Below are 13,312 nucleotides of genomic sequence, written 5' to 3' on the forward strand. Positions count from 1 at the left end.
TGTGTACATACATTACATTACTGATCCTGAGTTACCTCCTGTATTATACCCCAGAGCTGCACTCACTATTCTGCTGGTGCGTTCACTGTGTACATACATTACATTACAGATCCTGAGTTACCTCCTGTATTATACCCCAGAGCTGCACTCACTATTCTGCTGGTGCGTTCACTGTGTACATACATTACATTACTGATCCTGAGTTACATCCTGTATTATACCCCAGAGCTGCACTCACTATTCTGCTGGTGCAGTCACTGTGCACATACATTACATTACTGATCCTGAGTTACCTCCTGTATTATACTCCAGAGCTGCGCTCACTATTCTGCTGGTGCAGTCACTGTGTACATACATTACATTACTGATCCTGAGTTACCTCCTGCATTATCCTCCAGAGCTGCACTCACTATTCTGCTGGTGCAGTCACTGTGTACATACATTACATTACTGATCCTGAGTTACATCCTGTATTATACCCCAGAGCTGCACTCACTATTCTGCTGGTGCAGTCACTGTGTACATACATTACATTACTGATCCTGAGTTACCTCCTGTATTATACCCCAGAGCTGCACTCACTATTCTGCTGGTGCAGTCACTGTGTACATACATTACATTACTGATCCTGAGTTACCTCCTGTATTATACTCCAGAGCTGCACTCACTATTCTGCTGGTGCAGTCACTGTGTACATACATTACATTACTGATCCTGAGTTACATCCTGTATTATACCCCAGAGCTGCACTCACTATTCTGCTGGTGCAGTCACTGTGTACATACATTACATTACTGATCCTGAGTTACATCCTGTATTATACCCCAGAGCTGCACTCTATAACCTGGGATGCTGCAGTCATGCATGTCTCACACGAGGCTCTTGATGCCACATACCTCCTGTAAGGTGCTAATCCGGTCGGAACCTCATCCCAGATGATCCACAGAGCCTTGTGATCTGTATAAATAGTTTTTCTGCTCCATTTTCCCAGTATTGGCGAAGAGCCGAGGCCGAGGTCACGATCAGGATCACTGCCGACACTTCACCACGAGCTTCTCTCCCCAGCTCCTCATTAACATTCCAGATTATATTCCAGGAGAATCCACATCCAGGCTGCAGCACGGACAGTTACCTGATTATTCACCACCGGCCCGTGCTGTATACAACCGCTATATCCAGCAGACAGGATGGAAAAGAGCCGACACACAACTGTGGAAGAGGCGCTCACCACCCAGCACAGGGACTGTAAGCTCCGAGGACACGGAAAGCAACGCAACTGAGGGAGAAGGAAAACCAAGGTCAGCATTATATCAGTTATATACGTGTACATAGGGGCAGTATTATAGTAGTTATATTCTTGTACATAGGAGCATATTACAGTAGTTATATTCTTGTACATAGGAGCAGTATTATAGTAGTTATATTCTTGTACATAGGGGGCAGTATTATAGTAGTTATATTCCTGTACATAGGAGCAGTATTATAGTAGTTACATTCTTGTACATAGGGGGCAGTATTATAGTAGTTATATTCCTGTACATAGGAGCAGTATTATAGTAGTTATATTCTTGTACATAAGAGCAGTATTATAGTAGATATATTCTTGTACATAGGAGCAGTATTATAGTAGTTATATTCTTGTACATAAGAGCAGTATTATAGTAGTTATATTCTTGTACATAAGAGCAGTATTATAGTAGTTATATTATTGTACATAGGGGCAGTATTATAGTAGTTATATTCTTGTACATAGGGGCAGTAATATAGTAGTTATATTCTTGTACATAGGGGGCAGTATTATAGTAGTTATATTCTTGTACATAGGGGGCAGTATTATAGTAGTTATATTCTTGTACATAGGAGCAGTATTATAGTAGTTATATTCTTGTACATAGGGGCAGTATTATAGTAGTTATATTCTTGTACATAAGAGCAGTATTATAGTAGTTATATTCTTGTACATAGGAGCAGTATAGCAGTATTATAGTAGTTATATTCTTGTACATAGGAGCAGTATTATAGTAGTTATATTATTGTACATAGGGGCAGTATTATAGTAGTTATATTCTTGTACATAGGGGCAGTAATATAGTAGTTATATTCTTGTACATAGGGGGCAGTATTATAGTAGTTATATTCTTGTACATAGGGGGCAGTATTATAGTAGTTATATTCTTGTACATAGGGGCAGTATTATAGTAGTTATATTCTTATACATAGGAGCAGTATTATAGTAGTTATATTCTTGTACATAAGAGCAGTATTATAGTAGTTATATTCTTGTACATAGGAGCAGTAATATAGTAGTTATATTCTTGTACATAAGAGCAGTATTATAGTAGTTATATTCTTGTACATAGGAGCAGTAATATAGTAGTTATATTCTTGTACATAGGAGCAGTATTATAGTAGTTATATTCTTGTACATAGGGGCAGTATTATAGTAGTTATATTCTTGTACATAGGAGCAGTATTATAGTAGTTATATTCTTGTACATAGGAGCAGTATTATAGTAGTTATATTCTTGTACATAGGAGCAGTATTATAGTAGTTATATTCTTGTACATAAGAGCAGTATTATAGTAGTTATATTCTTGTACATAGGGGCAGTATTATAGTAGTTATATTCTTGTACATAGGAGCAGTATTATAGTAGTTATATTCTTGTACATAGGGGTCAGTATTATAGTAGGTATATTCTTGTACATAGGAGCAGTATTATAGTAGTTATATTCTTGTACATAGGGGCAGTATTATAGTAGTTATATTCTTGTACATAGGAGCAGTATTATAGTAGTTATATTCTTGTACATAGGGGCAGTATTATAGTAGTTATATTCTTGTACATAGGGGCAGTATTATAGTAGTTATATTCCTGTACATAGGAGCAGTATTATAGTAGTTATATTCTTGTACATATGAGCAGTAATATGGTAGTTATATTCTTGTACATAGGAGCAGTATTATAGTAGTTATATTCTTGTACATAGGGGCAGTATTATAGTAGTTATATTCTTGTACATAGGAGCAGTATTATAGTAGTTATATTCTTGTACATAAGAGCAGTATTATAGTAGTTATATTCTTGTACATAGGAGAGTATTATAGTAGTTATATTCTTGTACACAGGAGCAGTATTATAGTAGTTATATTCTTGTACATAGGGGGCAGTATTATAGTAGTTATATTCTTGTACATAGGGGCAGTATTATAGTAGTTATATTCTTATACATAGGAGCAGTATTATAGTAGTTATATTCTTGTACATAAGAGCAGTATTATAGTAGTTATATTCTTGTACATAGGAGCAGTAATATAGTAGTTATATTCTTGTACATAAGAGCAGTATTATAGTAGTTATATTCTTGTACATAGGAGCAGTAATATAGTAGTTATATTCTTGTACATAGGAGCAGTATTATAGTAGTTATATTCTTGTACATAGGGGCAGTATTATAGTAGTTATATTCTTGTACATAGGAGCAGTATTATAGTAGTTATATTCTTGTACATAAGAGCAGTATTATAGTAGTTATATTCTTGTACATAGGGGCAGTATTATAGTAGTTATATTCTTGTACATAGGAGCAGTATTATAGTAGTTATATTCTTGTACATAGGGGTCAGTATTATAGTAGGTATATTCTTGTACATAGGAGCAGTATTATAGTAGTTATATTCTTGTACATAGGGGCAGTATTATAGTAGTTATATTCTTGTACATAGGAGCAGTATTATAGTAGTTATATTCTTGTACATAGGGGCAGTATTATAGTAGTTATATTCTTGTACATAGGGGCAGTATTATAGTAGTTATATTCCTGTACATAGGAGCAGTATTATAGTAGTTATATTCTTGTACATAGGAGCAGTAATATGGTAGTTATATTCTTGTACATAGGAGCAGTATTATAGTAGTTATATTCTTGTATATAGGAGCAGTATTATAGTAGTTATATTCTTGTACATAGGGGCAGTATTATAGTAGTTATATTCTTGTACATAGGGGGCAGTATTATAGTAGTTATATTCTTGTACATAGGGGCAGTATTATAGTAGTTATATTCTTGTACATAGGAGCAGTATTATAGTAGTTATATTCTTGTACATAAGAGCAGTATTATAGTAGTTATATTCTTGTACATAGGGGTCAGTATTATAGTAGGTATATTCTTGTACATAGGAGCAGTATTATAGTAGTTATATTCTTGTACATAGGGGCAGTATTATAGTAGTTATATTCTTGTACATAGGAGCAGTATTATAGTAGTTATATTCTTGTACATAGGGGCAGTATTATAGTAGTTATATTCTTGTACATAGGGGCAGTATTATAGTAGTTATATTCCTGTACATAGGAGCAGTATTATAGTAGTTATATTCTTGTACATAGGAGCAGTAATATGGTAGTTATATTCTTGTACATAGGAGCAGTATTATAGTAGTTATATTCTTGTACATAGGGGTCAGTATTATAGTAGGTATATTCTTGTACATAGGAGCAGTATTATAGTAGTTATATTCTTGTACATAGGGGCAGTATTATAGTAGTTATATTCTTGTACATAGGGGCAGTATTATAGTAGTTATATTCTTGTACATAGGGGCAGTATTATAGTAGTTATATTCTTGTACATAGGGGCAGTATTATAGTAGTTATATTCTTGTACATAGGGGCAGTATTGTAGTAGTTATATTCTTGTACATAGGGGCAGTATTATAGTAGTTATATTCTTGTGCATAGGAGCAGTAATATAGTAGTTATATTCTTGTACATAGGAGCAGTATTATAGTAGTTATATTCTTGTACATAGGAGCAGTATTACAGTAGTTATATTCTTGAAAATAGGGGCAGTATTATAGTAGTTATATTCTTGTACATAGGGGCAGTATTATAGTAGTTATATTCTTGTACATAGGGGCAGTATTATAGTAGTTATATTCTTGTACATAGGGGCAGTATTATAGTAGTTATATTCTTGTACATAGGAGCAGTATTATAGTAGTTATATTCTTGTACATAGGAACAGTATTATAGTAGTTATATTCTTGTACATAGGAGCAGTATTATAGTAGTATATTCTTGTACATAGGAGCAGTATTATAGTAGTTATATTCTTGTACATAGGGGCAGTATTATAGTAGTTATATTCTTGTACATAGGAGCAGTATTATAGTAGTTATATTCTTGTATATAGGGAACAGTATTATAGTAGTTATATTCTTGTACATAGGGGCAGTATTATAGTAGTTATATTCTTGTACATAGGAACAGTATTATAGTAGTTATATTCTTGTACATAAGAGCAGTATTATAGTAGTTATATTCTTGTACATAGGGGCAGTATTATACTAGTTATATTCTTGTACATAGGGGCAGTATTATAGTAGTTATATTCTTGTACATAGGGGCAGTATTATAGTAGTTATATTCTTGTACATAGGAACAGTATTATAGTAGTTATATTCTTGTACATAGGAGCAGTATTATAGTAGTTATATTCTTGTACATAGGAGCAGTATTATAGTAGTTATATTCTTGTACTTAGGAGCAGTATTATAGTAGTTATATTCTTGTACATAGGAGCAGTATTATAGTAGTTATATTCTTGTTTATAGGAGCAGTATTATAGTAGTTATATTCTTGTATATAGGGAACAGTATTATAGTAGTTATATTCTTGTACATAGGGGCAGTATTATAGTAGTTATATTCTTGTACATAGGGGCAGTATTATAGTAGTTATATTCTTGTACATAGGGGCAGTATTATAGTAGTTATATTCTTGTACATAGGAGCAGTATTATAGTAGTTATATTCTTGTACATAGGGGCAGTATTATAGTAGTTATATTCTTGTACATAGGGGCAGTATTATAGTAGTTATATTCTTGTACATAGGGGCAGTATTATAGTAGTTATATTCTTGTACATAGGGGCAGTATTATAGTAGTTATATTCTTGTACATAGGGGCAGTATTATAGTAGTTATATTCTTGTACATAGGAGCAGTATTATATTAGTTATATTCTTGTACATAGGAGCAGTATTATAGTAGTTATATTCTTGTACATAGGGGCAGTATTATAGTAGTTATATTCTTGTACATAGGAGCAGTATTATAGTAGTTTCATTCTTGTACATAGGGGGCAGTATTATAGTAGTTATATTCTTGTACATAGGGGCAGTATTATAGTAGTTATATTCTTGTACATAGGAGCAGTATTATAGTAGTTATATTCTTGTACATAGGGGCAGTATTATAGTAGTTATATTCTTGTACATAGGGGCAGTATTATAGTAGTTATATTCTTGTACATAGGGGCAGTATTATAGTAGTTATATTCTTGTGCATAGGAGGCAGTATTATAGTAGTTATATTCCTGTACATAGGAGCAGTATTATAGTAGTTATATTCTTGTACATAGGGGCAGTATTATAGTAGATATATTCTTATACATAGGGGCAGTATTATGGTAGTTATATTCTTGTACATAGGAGCAGTATTATGGTAGATATATTCTTATACATAGGGGCAGTATTATGGTAGTTATATTCTTGTACATAGGAGCAGTATTATAGTAGTTATATTCTTGTACATAGGGGCAGTATTATAGTAGTTATATTCTTGTACATAGGGGCAGTATTATAGTAGTTATATTCTTGTACATAGGGAGCAGTATTATAGTAGTTATATTCTTGTACATAGGGCAGTATTATAGTAGTTATATTCTTGTACATAGGAGCAGTATTATAGTAGTTATATTCTTGTACATAGGAGCAGTATTATAGTAGTTATATTCTTGTACATAGGGAGCAGTATTATAGTAGTTATATTCTTGTACATAGGGCAGTATTATAGTAGTTATATTCTTGTACATAGGGAGCAGTATTATAGTAGTTATATTCTTGTACATAGGGCAATATTATAGTAGTTATATTCTTGTACATAGGAGCAGTATTATAGTAGTTATATTCTTGTATATAGGGGCAGTATTATAGTAGTTATATTCTTGTACATAGGGGCAGTATTATAGTAGTTATATTCTTGTACATAGGGGCAGTATTATAGTAGTTATATTCTTGTACATAGGGCAGTATTATAGTAGTTATATTCTTGTACATAGGAGCAGTATTATAGTAGTTATATTCTTGTACATAGGGGCAGTATTATAGTAGTTATATTCTTGTACATAGGGCAGTATTATAGTAGTTATATTCTTGTACATAGGGGCAGTATTATAGTAGTTATATTCTTGTACATAGTGGCAGTATTATAGTAGTTATATTCTTGTACATAGGAGCAGTATTATAGTAGTTATATTCTTGTACATAGGAGCAGTATTATAGTAGTTATATTCTTGTACATAGGGGCAGTATTATGGTAGATATATTCTTGTACATAGGGGCAGTATTATAGTAGTTATATTCTTGTACATAGGGAGCAGTATTATAGTAGTTATATTCTTGTACATAGGGCAGTATTATAGTAGTTATATTCTTGTACATAGGAGCAGTATTATAGTAGTTATATTCTTGTATATAGGGGCAGTATTATAGTAGTTATATTCTTGTACATAGGGGCAGTATTATAGTAGTTATATTCTTGTACATAGGGGCAGTATTATAGTAGTTATATTCTTGTACATAGGGCAGTATTATAGTAGTTATATTCTTGTACATAGGAGCAGTATTATAGTAGTTATATTCTTGTACATAGGAGCAGTATTATAGTAGTTATATTCTTGTACATAGGGAGCAGTATTATAGTAGTTATATTCTTGTACATAGGGCAGTATTATAGTAGTTATATTCTTGTACATAGGGAGCAGTATTATAGTAGTTATATTCTTGTACATAGGGCAGTATTATAGTAGTTATATTCTTGTACATAGGAGCAGTATTATAGTAGTTATATTCTTGTACATAGGAGCAGTATTATAGTAGTTATATTCTTGTACATAGGGGCAGTATTATAGTAGTTATATTCTTGTACATAGGAGCAGTATTATAGTAGTTTCATTCTTGTACATAGGGGGCAGTATTATAGTAGTTATATTCTTGTACATAGGGGCAGTATTATAGTAGTTATATTCTTGTACATAGGAGCAGTATTATAGTAGTTATATTCTTGTACATAGGGGCAGTATTATAGTAGTTATATTCTTGTACATAGGGGCAGTATTATAGTAGTTATATTCTTGTACATAGGGGCAGTATTATAGTAGTTATATTCTTGTGCATAGGAGGCAGTATTATAGTAGTTATATTCCTGTACATAGGAGCAGTATTATAGTAGTTATATTCTTGTACATAGGGGCAGTATTATAGTAGATATATTCTTATACATAGGGGCAGTATTATGGTAGTTATATTCTTGTACATAGGAGCAGTATTATGGTAGATATATTCTTATACATAGGGGCAGTATTATGGTAGTTATATTCTTGTACATAGGAGCAGTATTATAGTAGTTATATTCTTGTACATAGGGGCAGTATTATAGTAGTTATATTCTTGTACATAGGGGCAGTATTATAGTAGTTATATTCTTGTACATAGGGAGCAGTATTATAGTAGTTATATTCTTGTACATAGGGCAGTATTATAGTAGTTATATTCTTGTACATAGGAGCAGTATTATAGTAGTTATATTCTTGTACATAGGAGCAGTATTATAGTAGTTATATTCTTGTACATAGGGAGCAGTATTATAGTAGTTATATTCTTGTACATAGGGCAGTATTATAGTAGTTATATTCTTGTACATAGGGAGCAGTATTATAGTAGTTATATTCTTGTACATAGGGCAGTATTATAGTAGTTATATTCTTGTACATAGGAGCAGTATTATAGTAGTTATATTCTTGTATATAGGGGCAGTATTATAGTAGTTATATTCTTGTACATAGGGGCAGTATTATAGTAGTTATATTCTTGTACATAGGGGCAGTATTATAGTAGTTATATTCTTGTACATAGGGCAGTATTATAGTAGTTATATTCTTGTACATAGGAGCAGTATTATAGTAGTTATATTCTTGTACATAGGAGCAGTATTATAGTAGTTATATTCTTGTACATAGGGGCAGTATTATAGTAGTTATATTCTTGTACATAGGGCAGTATTATAGTAGTTATATTCTTGTACATAGGGGCAGTATTATAGTAGTTATATTCTTGTACATAGTGGCAGTATTATAGTAGTTATATTCTTGTACATAGGAGCAGTATTATAGTAGTTATATTCTTGTACATAGGAGCAGTATTATAGTAGTTATATTCTTGTACATAGGGGCAGTATTATGGTAGATATATTCTTGTACATAGGGGCAGTATTATAGTAGTTATATTCTTGTACATAGGGAGCAGTATTATAGTAGTTATATTCTTGTACATAGGGCAGTATTATAGTAGTTATATTCTTGTACATAGGAGCAGTATTATAGTAGTTATATTCTTGTATATAGGGGCAGTATTATAGTAGTTATATTCTTGTACATAGGGGCAGTATTATAGTAGTTATATTCTTGTACATAGGGGCAGTATTATAGTAGTTATATTCTTGTACATAGGGCAGTATTATAGTAGTTATATTCTTGTACATAGGAGCAGTATTATAGTAGTTATATTCTTGTACATAGGAGCAGTATTATAGTAGTTATATTCTTGTACATAGGGAGCAGTATTATAGTAGTTATATTCTTGTACATAGGGCAGTATTATAGTAGTTATATTCTTGTACATAGGGAGCAGTATTATAGTAGTTATATTCTTGTACATAGGGCAGTATTATAGTAGTTATATTCTTGTACATAGGAGCAGTATTATAGTAGTTATATTCTTGTATATAGGGGCAGTATTATAGTAGTTATATTCTTGTACATAGGGGCAGTATTATAGTAGTTATATTCTTGTACATAGGGCAGTATTATAGTAGTTATATTCTTGTACATAGGAGCAGTATTATAGTAGTTATATTCTTGTACATAGGGGCAGTATTATAGTAGTTATATTCTTGTACATAGGGCAGTATTATAGTAGTTATATTCTTGTACATAGGGGCAGTATTATAGTAGTTATATTCTTGTACATAGTGGCAGTATTATAGTAGTTATATTCTTGTAAATAGGAGCAGTATTATAGTAGTTATATTCTTGTACATAGGAGCAGTATTATAGTAGTTATATTCTTGTACATAGGGGCAGTATTATGGTAGATATATTCTTGTACATAGGGGCAGTATTATAGTAGTTATATTCTTGTACATAGGGAGCAGTATTATAGTAGTTATATTCTTGTACATAGGGCAGTATTATAGTAGTTATATTCTTGTACATAGGAGCAGTATTATAGTAGTTATATTCTTGTATATAGGGGCAGTATTATAGTAGTTATATTCTTGTACATAGGAGCAGTATTATAGTAGTTATATTCTTGTACATAGGGGCAGTATTATAGTAGATATATTCTTATACATAGGGGCAGTATTATGGTAGATATATTCTTGTACATAGGGGCAGTATTATAGTAGACGTATTTTTGTACAGTATATGTAGTGTATATTGGACTTTCATGTAGGTTTGGACTGTTTTGTATGCTTGCTCGTCTTCTACAGGGAGTGGAGTTGTGTTTTTATTGCGCTGGCTGTAATTAGCTCTTGTCTCTTTTTATCTTGTTACATGGAGCAGGAACTTGTGAATATTCCACCTTTGTTTTGCAGTATAATCACCGTGATGCGGTTTCGTACCATAAGGATCTGACTGCACTTTATAATATTCTGGAGTTGAGGTCGTTTTGCTTCTTGGGAATTGAAAATTCTAATTTCACCTTTCCACCAGAAACACTTGCAGAACATTCCCAATAAAGCAGGAGCTGCAGATGATTAATAACAGGAGAAGATCCCAGGAAAAAGCAGCTGTAAGCAACGCTGCCACCTAGTGGTCAAGGAAGCCAGAAAACCGTCAGGGCAATGGCACCAGTTTCTATTGGTGGGACACTTTGTGGCGCACTACACGTATATCTTGTTTGCACAGTTTGCTCTTGGCTAATACTTTAGATATTTAGCGCATCCACATCCTGATCACAAGACTGAGAATCACAATGAAGGAATCCTGGATCCAGCATCTCCGGGGTTAATACAATTGATGTGAATGTTACTGAATTTCCGCACAAGCAGCGACAATGGCAGCAGCAATAATGGAGTTTGATGGATTACCGCATTACGAGGGAGGAAAGCTGCGTACAGCCAAGCGTGAACACATCCAGGTACAGCAGAAGTAGATACTACTAAAGGGGGGACAGGAGTGTACACGGACTACAGAAGGGGGAGAGGACTGTACATGGTCTACAAAAGGGGGGGAGAGGAGTGTACATGGACTACAGAAGGGGGAGTGGAGTGTACATGGACTACAGATGGGGGCGAGGAGTGTACATGGACTACAAAAGGGGGAGTGGAGTGTACATGGACTACAAAAGGGGGGAGAGGAGTGCACACAGACTACAGAAGGGGAAGAGGAGTGTACATGGACTACAAAAGGGGGGAGAGGAGTGCACACAGACTACAGAAGGGGAAGAGGAGTGTACATGGACTACAAAAGGGGGGAGAGGAGTGCACACAGACTACAGAAGGGGAAGAGGAGTGTACATGGACTACAAAAGGGAGAAGAGGAGTGTACATGGACTACAGAAGGAGGAGAGGAGTGTACATGGACTACAAAAGGGGGAGTGGAGTGTACATGGACTACAAAAGGCGGGGAGAGGAGTGTACATGGACTGCAAAAGAGGAGGAGAGGAGTGTACATGGACTACAAAAGGGGGAAGAGGAGTGTACACGGACTACAGAAGGGGGAGAGGAGTGTACATGGACTACAAAAGGGAGAAGAGGAGTGTACATGGACTACAGAAGGGGGAGTGGAGTGTACATGGACTTTAAAAGGGGGGGAGAGGAGTGTACATGGACTACAAAAGGGGGAGTGGAGTGTACATGGACTACAGAAGGGGGAGTGGAGTGTACATGGACTACAAAAGGGGGGGAGAGGAGTGTACATGGACTACAATAGGGGGGAGAGGAGTGTACATGGACTACAAAAGGGGAAGAGGATTTATTCTCTGAACTGAAATATCCTGCATGTCTATTGCTCCATTCCCTGACAGCAAGCGGCTTGGATGGTATCTGATTCATTCTATCTTCGGCATTGAATCCTGCATATATCTATATATGTTAGTCATCTTATTATACATTTGTTTGTGTTTATAGATATTTAACTCACTTCTGCTTGTCCTTATGCAGAGAGATCACGTAACTGTTTCAAAAGGGTTTATGATCCATGTAGACCTGGACGTTTATCTGATCACTACATTTATTGTGTCCTGCTGTCTCAACTGAGTTAGATTGATTGCTAACGAGAGGGCGAGAAACACCCAAAAAAAAAAAAGTGAGATCTAAGAGCTAGCCTTCTATAAATGTAGACATAGCTTGGGGATGCATTCGTGCACTATTATTCGTGTACTTTTATTCTAAGTATTTTTTTCTAAGTATTCGGCAGTTATAACATGGCAGTTAGACAGGGCAGGAGACAGGTAAGACACCCTAAACCTATTCCCTATTCACTTGAAACAGAACAAATACTCACCATATGTATTTGTATAATATACTAGCTATTGAACCCGTTCTACGCCCGGGTGGCGAGCATTTATATTGGTATATGGTCTCCATCCTGGTATGTGCTGCTCCCATCTTGCTCTCCCATCCTGTCATGTGTGTGCCCCCATTCTGTCATGTGCTGCTCCCATCCTGCGCCCCCATTCTGTCATGTGCTGCTCCCATCCCGGGCCCCATTCTGTCATGTGCTGCTCCCATCCTGTGCCCCCATTCTGTCATGTGCTGCTCCCATCCTGCACCCCCATTCTATCATGTGCTGCTCCCATCCTGCGCCCCCATTCTGTTGTAATGTGCTGCACCCATTCTGCCTGTTCCTGTTTCCATTCTGCCATATGTTGCTCCCATCTTTCTCTTTTCGGCTCTACTGCCCGAGTGCGGCTGTGCTGACTGCGGGCGGCTGTGCGTGGCGGTGCTGAGTGCGCACCATTTTCTTGAAGACACACTGCAGTATCCAAGAAAATGGCGCCGGAAAGCGCGGACTGCGCAGGCGCCGATTCCGGGAGCAGAGGGACATTCATGGCCCGGAATCAGGTGGCGTAAGTAAGAAATTGCTGTGGCATGAACTGCCACAGCATCATGAGGGCGGGATCAAGTCCACCGTGTCCCCACGTCCCCTGTTTACGGTTCCTAAATGTCCCCCTGCTCCCA

At 35.2% G+C, this 13,312-nt stretch overlaps 1 protein-coding gene across 2 annotated transcripts in view; it reads right to left on the bottom strand.

Moving 5' to 3' along the window:
* LRRC24 (leucine rich repeat containing 24) overlaps positions 1-13,312 on the bottom strand; it is a 137,925-nt gene that overhangs the window by 97,758 nt on the left and 26,855 nt on the right. Inside the window, exon 2 of one of the 2 annotated variants that reach the window (XM_077271476.1) lies at positions 897-1,276. The exons of the other annotated variant lie outside the window; for it this stretch is intronic. The gene's annotated coding sequence lies outside the window, so the exon portion shown is untranslated. The remainder of the gene's footprint in view (positions 1-896; positions 1,277-13,312) is intronic. 2 annotated transcript variants of the gene reach the window in all.

Source organism: Ranitomeya variabilis, chromosome 6, assembly GCF_051348905.1.
Source record: "Ranitomeya variabilis isolate aRanVar5 chromosome 6, aRanVar5.hap1, whole genome shotgun sequence".
NCBI lineage: Eukaryota > Metazoa > Chordata > Amphibia > Anura > Dendrobatidae > Ranitomeya > Ranitomeya variabilis.